Source organism: Squalius cephalus, assembly GCF_949319135.1.
Source record: "Squalius cephalus genome assembly, chromosome: 7".
Classification (NCBI taxonomy): Eukaryota; Metazoa; Chordata; class Actinopteri; order Cypriniformes; family Leuciscidae; genus Squalius; species Squalius cephalus.
The window spans coordinates 23,022,929-23,031,704 of record NC_137128.1 but is presented as its reverse complement, the minus strand read 5'-3'; positions in this window follow the sequence as shown (position 1 = coordinate 23,031,704).

Here is an 8,776-nt window from a genome sequence, read left to right as displayed (position 1 = left end):
GTTCATCTTCGGAACACAAATGAAGATCTTTTTGATGAAATCTGAGTGATTTCTGTCCCTCCATCGACCAATAAAAGCCTAAATTTAATCTGTTTAGCATGTAAAGTGATCGTGTCCCTTCAGAAAATTTGGACTAAACCGCTTGATTCATATGGATTCGTTTTACGAGCTCTTTATTAACTTTTTGAAGTGTCAAAGTGTCAGTTGTGTAGCTGTCAATGGAGGGACAGAAAGCTCTCAGGTTTCCTCAAAAAGATCTTCATTTGTGTTTTAAAGTTGAACGAAAGTCTTACTTTTTTCATTTTTCGGTGAACTATCCCTTTAAGTTTTATAACTTTTGATCCTTATTTTGTCATTTTAAATCATTTTAGTATATTTAATAATAATAATAATAATAATAATACATTTAAGCTCTTGTGGTCCCATTGGAAGTGTTCTGAGGCCCCCTAGTGGAGACTGTCTCTCTGGTTGGGAACTGTCTTAGTGGATAGATAATGTTAGACAAACTTAGCATCATGCGTCAAAAGATAAAGCAAGCTATTACCCATGATCCTACTGTCTTTTTACAATAACACCCTTCTGCAAGGGCCTCTTCTCCTCGATTCCTAAAGATGATTTTTAATGGCCTGCTAACTGCAGAGAGTCTGGTCGTCAAATCTGCACAGAACTCTTGGAGCGCAGGTGTGCCATCATTACATCACATTCTTTTGATTATATCCGGGGAGTAACATTCATATTGTTAATGGTAATGGCACCTCATTATCATTTTATTATAAAGCTAACTTTATTCAGAAGAACGTTCTGGATGTTCCTGCTGCTTTGTTGTTTTATTTGATGATTTTCACTCTAGTGCTGGGCATCCAGGCCTTGTTATCTCTATTTACAGCATATTTCTGGATCGTAACTTGCCCATAAACCGCACATATCTCCCAGCAGATGTTTGGCGGACGAGTTTGGAGAGTGTAAAAATTTAATGGACACAGATGTGTTTGTGTGAGACATATTGAGCTGTTTGTATCAAGAAAGAACATTTTATGGTATTTACTTGTGTATGCAATATGCAGATGTTGTCTGGGTGCCTTGTTTTTCTACCCAATGTTTAAAAGCCAAAAAAAAAAAAAAAAAAAAAAAAAAAAAAAATTATGAGTTAGTGTATAATATAGATTTGTAGGTTTCATTTAAACAACCAAGACATGTTTCATCATGTTACACACACACACACACACACACACACACACACACACACACACACACATTTTATTACAGTAAAAACAGTAATATTGTGAAATATTATTAAAATGTAAAATAATTGTTTTGTATTCTAATATATTTCAAATATTTGTATTTACTCCTGCCATGGCAGAGCTGAATACTCAGGATCAATACTCCATTCTTCAGTGTCACATGATCAGAAATCATTCTAATATGCTGATTTGCACTCAGGAAACATTTCTTATTAATATCAATGTTGAAAACAGTCGTGCTGCTTCATATTTTTGCGGAAACCATCGTGCATTCTTTTCAAGATTTACAAGAACAGCATTTATCTGAAAATAAATATTTTGTATTAATGTCTTTACATGTCACTTTTGATCAATTCAATGCATCCTTGCTGAATAAAAGTATTGATTTATTAAAAAATATAGTGTAATAATAGTATAAAAATAGTATACCTTTGTACTTGTACCATGTGAAAAGGTGGGCTGTCAACATTATAATGATTATGGTGAACGACTCATCCTCTTTCTTTCCCTCAAAGACGTGACGCACTCCCTCAAGGGACAAATGTTGTCTTATTTAAGGCCTTGGGCTCTGTTCCTTAACATTCCTGTCTCATAGATTTTTAGCTCTAAAACTGTAGGCTGTTATCGGTTCAGGTTTATGGGCTGGAAATGTGTTTTTGTTTACATAAAAATGGAATTATAGCTTTTGTCTGATAGCTTCAGAAACAATTTGGATGTAGTTATTATGATGGCCTCTGCAAGGATGTGAGAATCTGTATTCAAGCTCCTGAAACTAATTAAATAAGGAGGCCAATGTTTTATTATGCATGGCGTGACTTTTTGATAGGGTTTTCCAAAACTAATGTGCCTTTTATATTGTCATTTTTACTGAAGCATTTCTTGAGGATCTGTTAGCGCCTCAGTGGCAACTAATAATACGCTTTTATTTTTATTAGTCTTTTAATACAGCTTATTATAATGGCTGAATGGGTTTTCATCCACCAAGTAATTCAGTTTATGAAAAGTCATTTTGGGGTGTGTGTGTGTGTGTGTGTGGTGAACGTCCAGCGTTTTGAGTGGCATGTCTTTCACAGTTCATAAATTTCATGGCCTCACAAAAGTGATCATTTATTTTATGAATTTGTTTTGCTTTTCTTAGAATTAGTAAACATAATTTAGGTCTGAGGTAATGTTTTCAGCAAATAATTCAAATATTATTTAATATTATGATTATACAGTTATGTTTTTTTATATATTATTATCATCATCATCAACAACAACAAAGTAATAAATATACACCAGTCAAAACTCGGGTAAAATGATAATAATTGAGCACCAAATCAGAATATAAGAATGATTTCTAAAGGATCGTGTAACACTGAAAATTCTGCTTTGCCATCACCGGAATACATCACATATTAATATTAAAATAGAAAACAGTTATTTTAAATTGCAATGACATTTCACAGTGAAATCTGTGTTTTAAATCATTTTTTACACACAATTTTAGCCTTGCATTTATCAATTTCAAGCATTTTACAATGTAAAATTTGATTATAAAAACACACCTCTCCAATGGGTTGTATTAAACACATGTGATATATTTGTAGCATTGCTTACAATCAAATGAAATTCAAAACCAAGTTTGCTGGGATTGCTCAGTCCACATAACCAGCCTGCTTTGCAGCACTCCAGTAGCCACGTGGACACATTGGAGTACACTTTACAGATGGAGCTGGGTAAGCGACCCAATAAAAATCATCAGTGAAAATGCCACATGTGATTTTGAGCATGAGATGGATGACAGGGACAGAGAGTGTGTGTGTCTCAGCCTTGCTCTGGCAGTAATCACTGTTGTCGAGGCACTAATTGGTCTTGTCTGTTTGTGAGGCCACACACTGTGACGTGAGGCTTCTCGCAGATGGGTCGTGCACGCTGACTTTAAGGCAGACTGGTGCCAGACAGGCCTATACTGAGCCATTATGATCAACAACAAATGGGTCTAAAGGCTCTAAATATATGCTTAAATGTCTTTATTTTAAGTTTTAGATGCATGCTTTTTTGAGAACATATTTGTTTCAGCTTTAGTTAAAAATGTCTACTGTGATTTGGCACCGAAGTAGCCTACCTATTTTATTTTCATCCACTTCTTTCTATCAGTGAAATATACATTTATAATTAACACTCAACATAATTTAAACATACATAATAACATAATAAAAAATATTTTTTTATTAGCCTGTTATATTGTGAATATAAACAGAATAATAAAGAATAACAAAATTAAAATAAAATGACCAAATTATTTTATTTTTTATGGAATGGTATGCAGAAAATAACTATAATGTAAAATAATTTGTCAGATCGGTTTGTCCAATCAGAAGGCTTGTAAGGCGCTTTACAACTGTCAATCATTCTGCCGACAGTCCATATATGGGAAGTCGGAAGTTGAGAGCGCTACAGATGAACTTGAACAAGATGACAGTCTTGAAGTTGAAATTTTGTATTTCCATTTGTCAAAAGTTGACAAAAGTAAATCCCGATAAAGCTTTTCGTCGCTGGAGGAGAGAGCTACAACGCGCTTGAAAACCGAGCTTGTGTTGCTTCTGCGCGACACGTGAAAATCGCAAGGTTAGTTTATCAAACCTTTCGAGAAAAGTTTGCATAGCCAACGTGTTTTTTTTGTTTTGTTTTGTATCATACTTGAAACGTCATGCTTTTATTGCTCATATGATATAATGAGAATATGGAGCTCACACTCGAGGAGGAAGAACACCTCACCTCAAACTGAGTAAAATTATGCATTTTGTTGCAATTGCTGTTATTTGTATGGCCAAAATGTAAGCTGACATTCTGATAGCTTGTAATGTAAACCAATTACATCTTTATAACAATAGCAGGCACTAACATTAAACGCATATAATTTCAGTTGCCACTCTAAATCTCCCAAATAAAATGTAAGATGATATTTAAATGCTTAGTTTTATGATCTGATCTCTGTTGTATTGTGGGGGGAAAACAGATAATGCAACGCAATACAATAAAATGAGAGATAACGTACAAATACATAAACGTTCCCCAAAAGTTTACATTTTAGCATTATAATCAAGTAAACTTAAGTTCCTTCATTTCATTAAATGTTCATAGCCTTATAGATACATTAAATGTTTAATACTTGTAAATGACATCTAATAATAGTAATCTGTATATGGCACTGTAAATCAATAATGATCAAAATCAGCATTTATGGACGAGCCTATTGACCTGCATGATCGTGGCAGCAGAGGGCAGTGTTTACTACCAAGAGAATCTCAGAGACATCTTGACAATCAGATTGTACTGTCTTGAGCAGCTGTGTGCCTTTCTCCATATCTTTGTGCTTTTGGTTTCTTTAAACAAGCGTTGGCTGAGTCATATACACCATCAGGTCTGCAATAGAGGCTTATTGTTGAATGGCGTCAAGGGAGACTGTCCATGCATATCTACCCAGTGTGATTGAGCACTGCTCTGAATGAAAGAACTGATGGTGGACTGGTTTGATTTGTAGCTTTATAGCTGGATTATGATAACATGTCTAGCTCTGCTCTGACTAAAGTTGCAGAATACAATGATAACTGCATGGCAGATGCCACATTTATGGAAACAAATGCTTCTTAACTCATCTTTATTTTAAGTTTTAAATGCATATTTCTTTAAAAAGGTTTTTAGTTTCAGCTTTAGTCACCTAATTTCCTATTTTATTTTCATCCACACAGCAGTGAAAATGTTTAACATTTGTAGCGTTATTATTACACAAATAATTTATATACAGAACTGATGAGTCTAATTCTGCCGTGATTGCAGTGAAATTAATTTGCAGAAAACTTATGTTTACTTTGAATGGAGAGAAAATTCATAATTGACTGCTTATTATTCCCATGATGAGACAGAAGCCTTATTGCCAGACATGTTTGGAATATGAAACGGTTTTTGACACATGGGCAGATGTTTTGCTTTTTATTTTCCCCTTTCTCCATAATCCTCCCTGAAAAGGTTACTCCGATCCCCACTCTTATGTTTATTAATGAAAAGAAAACTCTTCACCTGAGAGTTTGGTAAGGAGCACAACAGGAATACTAATGCCTTGAAGTGAAGCACTGCAGTGATGCAATTTACAATAGACTGTTCCAATTAGGCATAATATTCAAAGACATTTATTTGTAATAACAATAGCTTACGATCATCATACTCTGGAATATTTATAATACAAAAATGCAAATCGTTGTAACGCAATACGTTTATTCAAGAATTATCATATCACATTTGTTAAACAGGACTAGCTGTGAAATTAGAAATGTTTTGAGACATCGGAGTGCTTTCGTGTGTACAGACATTTTTTAGCTTTATTTAGGGACTGTAAAACTCCCAGTGGGTGGACAACCTGCTGACAACATAAAAAATTGCCCTGGATTTGGAAAATACATTTTAAAGTCTTTGTCAGTGTACTGCTCCCTGCAGTTCATGTACTGTTTATGTTTCAGCAACATTGATCTGACCCTTGGCCTTTTGCAGCACTGTTTTTCCTGATCATCTGTCCATATTCTTCCTTCAAATGTCTAATCCTGTCTGTCGAAGGGAGACTGAGTGTGTGAGGGTACGGCGTACATGTTGCTGTTTATACGAGCCGACGCAGTTATAGACAATCTGCACTGAGACGACATCTGGTAGCGCTGTCACTCAAACGCTCTCTCTACCTCTCTCTTCTTCTTGTTCCACCAGGTGACACACTCTTTTTCTCCCTAATGTCATGTTTTGCATCATGCAAGATAAATATTTATAGAGCCTTGACAGTGAATTGAATAAGCCACACTCTCCCGAGAAGTGAGCAAGAAACATGTCAAAACAGGTCTTAAAAAATCAGTCTCGTCATCTGCATTTTCTGAACTGTCGCCATCGCTACCAGATGTTTATGGTAGTCTGTCGCAGCATAGCGCTTGTTATTTGAGGTACAATCAGTTGTGAAATTTCCAATCAGGCCATAAACATCATAGTCAGATGATGTGTGGATGTCATTTTCATTTCCTACTCTCACTTGTTTCTTTTTGCGTGTAAAAGGGAAGAATGTGACAGGACTGCCATGTTGACAGACACTGCGATTCAACAGAGTGCATGCGGTTCTTACTTAAACCCGAGTATGTGTGGACCCAGGCAAGGCAATATGCTTTGTCCAGCATGAAAAGCTCCCTGTGGGGAAATTGGTCTTCTTTAACACAGGAGATTGGCTCTGAGATTTCTCTCTGATAGCTGGACAGGGACTGCGGTAAAACCACACGCATAAAGTTTTTTCTGCCCCTAGCAGACCCTGAGGACGCAGACAGGGCTGTAAATATAAAGATATGATTGGGGGAATAGGAAAGAAGGTGAAGCAGCTACTTCTTCATACATGATTTGCTACTGTAAGGGAGAATGTTGTTTTACTGGTATTTTGTCTTTAGAATCGCTTATAATGATTTGAAATCAAAATGGACAATTCTTGTTTTTTAATGAAATATTTCAGTGTTTGTTATAAATGATTTATCCGTGTACATCATTATTGTTTTAATTTCATGCGCTCTCATAATCTTTAATCAAAATAACAGCGTCCCCTCCAAAATAACAGTGTCATCTCCTCTCTTCTCTGATGTATTTACTGGCGTGTGGGCGGGACAACCTGTCACTCACGTGAGATCAACCAATAGCAAACCACAACCATCCGATCAATTCCCCATGGACAAAATCAAGTCCCATCCTACATTTTTTTTCTTGTTCGAGAAGCCGCTTCACTCCGATATACACTCACCTAAAGGATTATTAGGAACACCTGTTCAATTTCTCATTAATGCAATTATCTTATCAACCAATCACATGGCAGTTGCTTCAATGCATTTAGGGGTGTGGTCCTGGTCAAGACAATCTCCTGAACTCCAAACTGAATGTCAGAATGGGAAAGAAAGGTGATTTAAGCAATTTTGAGCGTGGCATGGTTGTTGGTGCCAGACGGGCCGGTCTGAGTATTTCACAATCTGCTCAGTTACTGGGATTTTCACGCACAACCATTTCTAGGGTTTACAAAGAATGGTGTGAAAATGGAAAAACATCCAGTATGTGGCAGTCCTGTGGGCGAAAATGCCTTGTTGATGCTAGAGGTCAGAGGAGAATGGGCCGACTGATTCAAGCTGATAGAAGAGCAACTTTGACTGAAATAACCACTCGTTACAACCAAGGTATGCAGCAAAGCATTTGTGAAGCCACAGCACGCACAACCTTGAGGCGGTTGGCTACAACAGCAGAAGACCCCACCGGGTACCACTCATCTCCACTACAAATAGGAAAAAGAGGCTACAATTTGCACGAGCTCACCAAAATTGGACATTTGAAGACTGGAAAAATGTTGCCTGGTCTGATGAGTCTCGATTTCTGTTGAGACATTCAGATGGTAGAGTCAGAATTTGGCCTAAACAGAATGAGAACATGGATCCATCATGCCTTGTTACCACTGTGCAGGCTGGTGGTGGTGGTGTAATGGTGTGGGGGATGTTTTCTTGGCACACTTTAGGCCCCTTAGTGCCAATTGGGCATCGTTTAAATGCCACGGCCTACCTGAGCATTGTTTCTGACCATGTCCATCCCTTTATGACCACCATGTACCCATCCTCTGATGGCTACTTCCAGCAGGATAATGCACCACGTCACAAAGCTCGAATCATTTCAAAATGGTTTCTTGAACATGAAAATGAGTTCACTGTACTAAAATGGCCCCCACAGTCACCAGATCTCAACCCAATAGAGCATCTTTTGGATGTGGTGGAACGGGAGCTTTGTGCCCTGGATGTGCATCCCACAAATCTCCATCAACTGCAAGATGCTATCCTATCAATATGGGCCAACATTTCTAAAGAATGCTTTCAGCACCTTGTTGAATCAATGCCACGTAGAATTAAGGCAGTTCTGAAGGCGAAAGGAGGTTTTAGTATTAACACAGTATTAGTATGGTGTTCCTAATAATCCTTTAGGTGAGTGTACGTCACAATATAGGGAAGCAAATCCTGTGGCAACTTCCATTTCATGCTGACTTTAAATATATGACGATTTTGTGTTTTTAAAGACTAGTTGGCATTCTTCAGTTAGGCCTTTATTGCTGTGTTTCCAAATCTTTTTTGTCTTATGTACCCTCACAGCCCCATTCATCAACACAAACTAACTCATTCTACAACAGTTACAGGCCTCATTGGGGGAACAGCTTTTCAAGAGTGCTTATACACAGTCCATCAGCACTGGGACTTTTCCTGGCACGTTCCAGACAGATTGTCAGTCTTTGCTTTAGGCTCACTTGAAGATTTTAAACCAGGTTTTGGGCCCGATTTGCAACTCCCAACAGTCGCAACCAACTTTTTGTCCAAAAAATCCTCAAATGTGTGGTGTTATACGATTTTTTTACTGCTCTCGGAGCCCGCACAATCCCAATCTTGATCAGGCTGGCTCTGAATACCTGTCATTGAATACCTGTCATTGAATACCTGTGATAGCCAATGAGA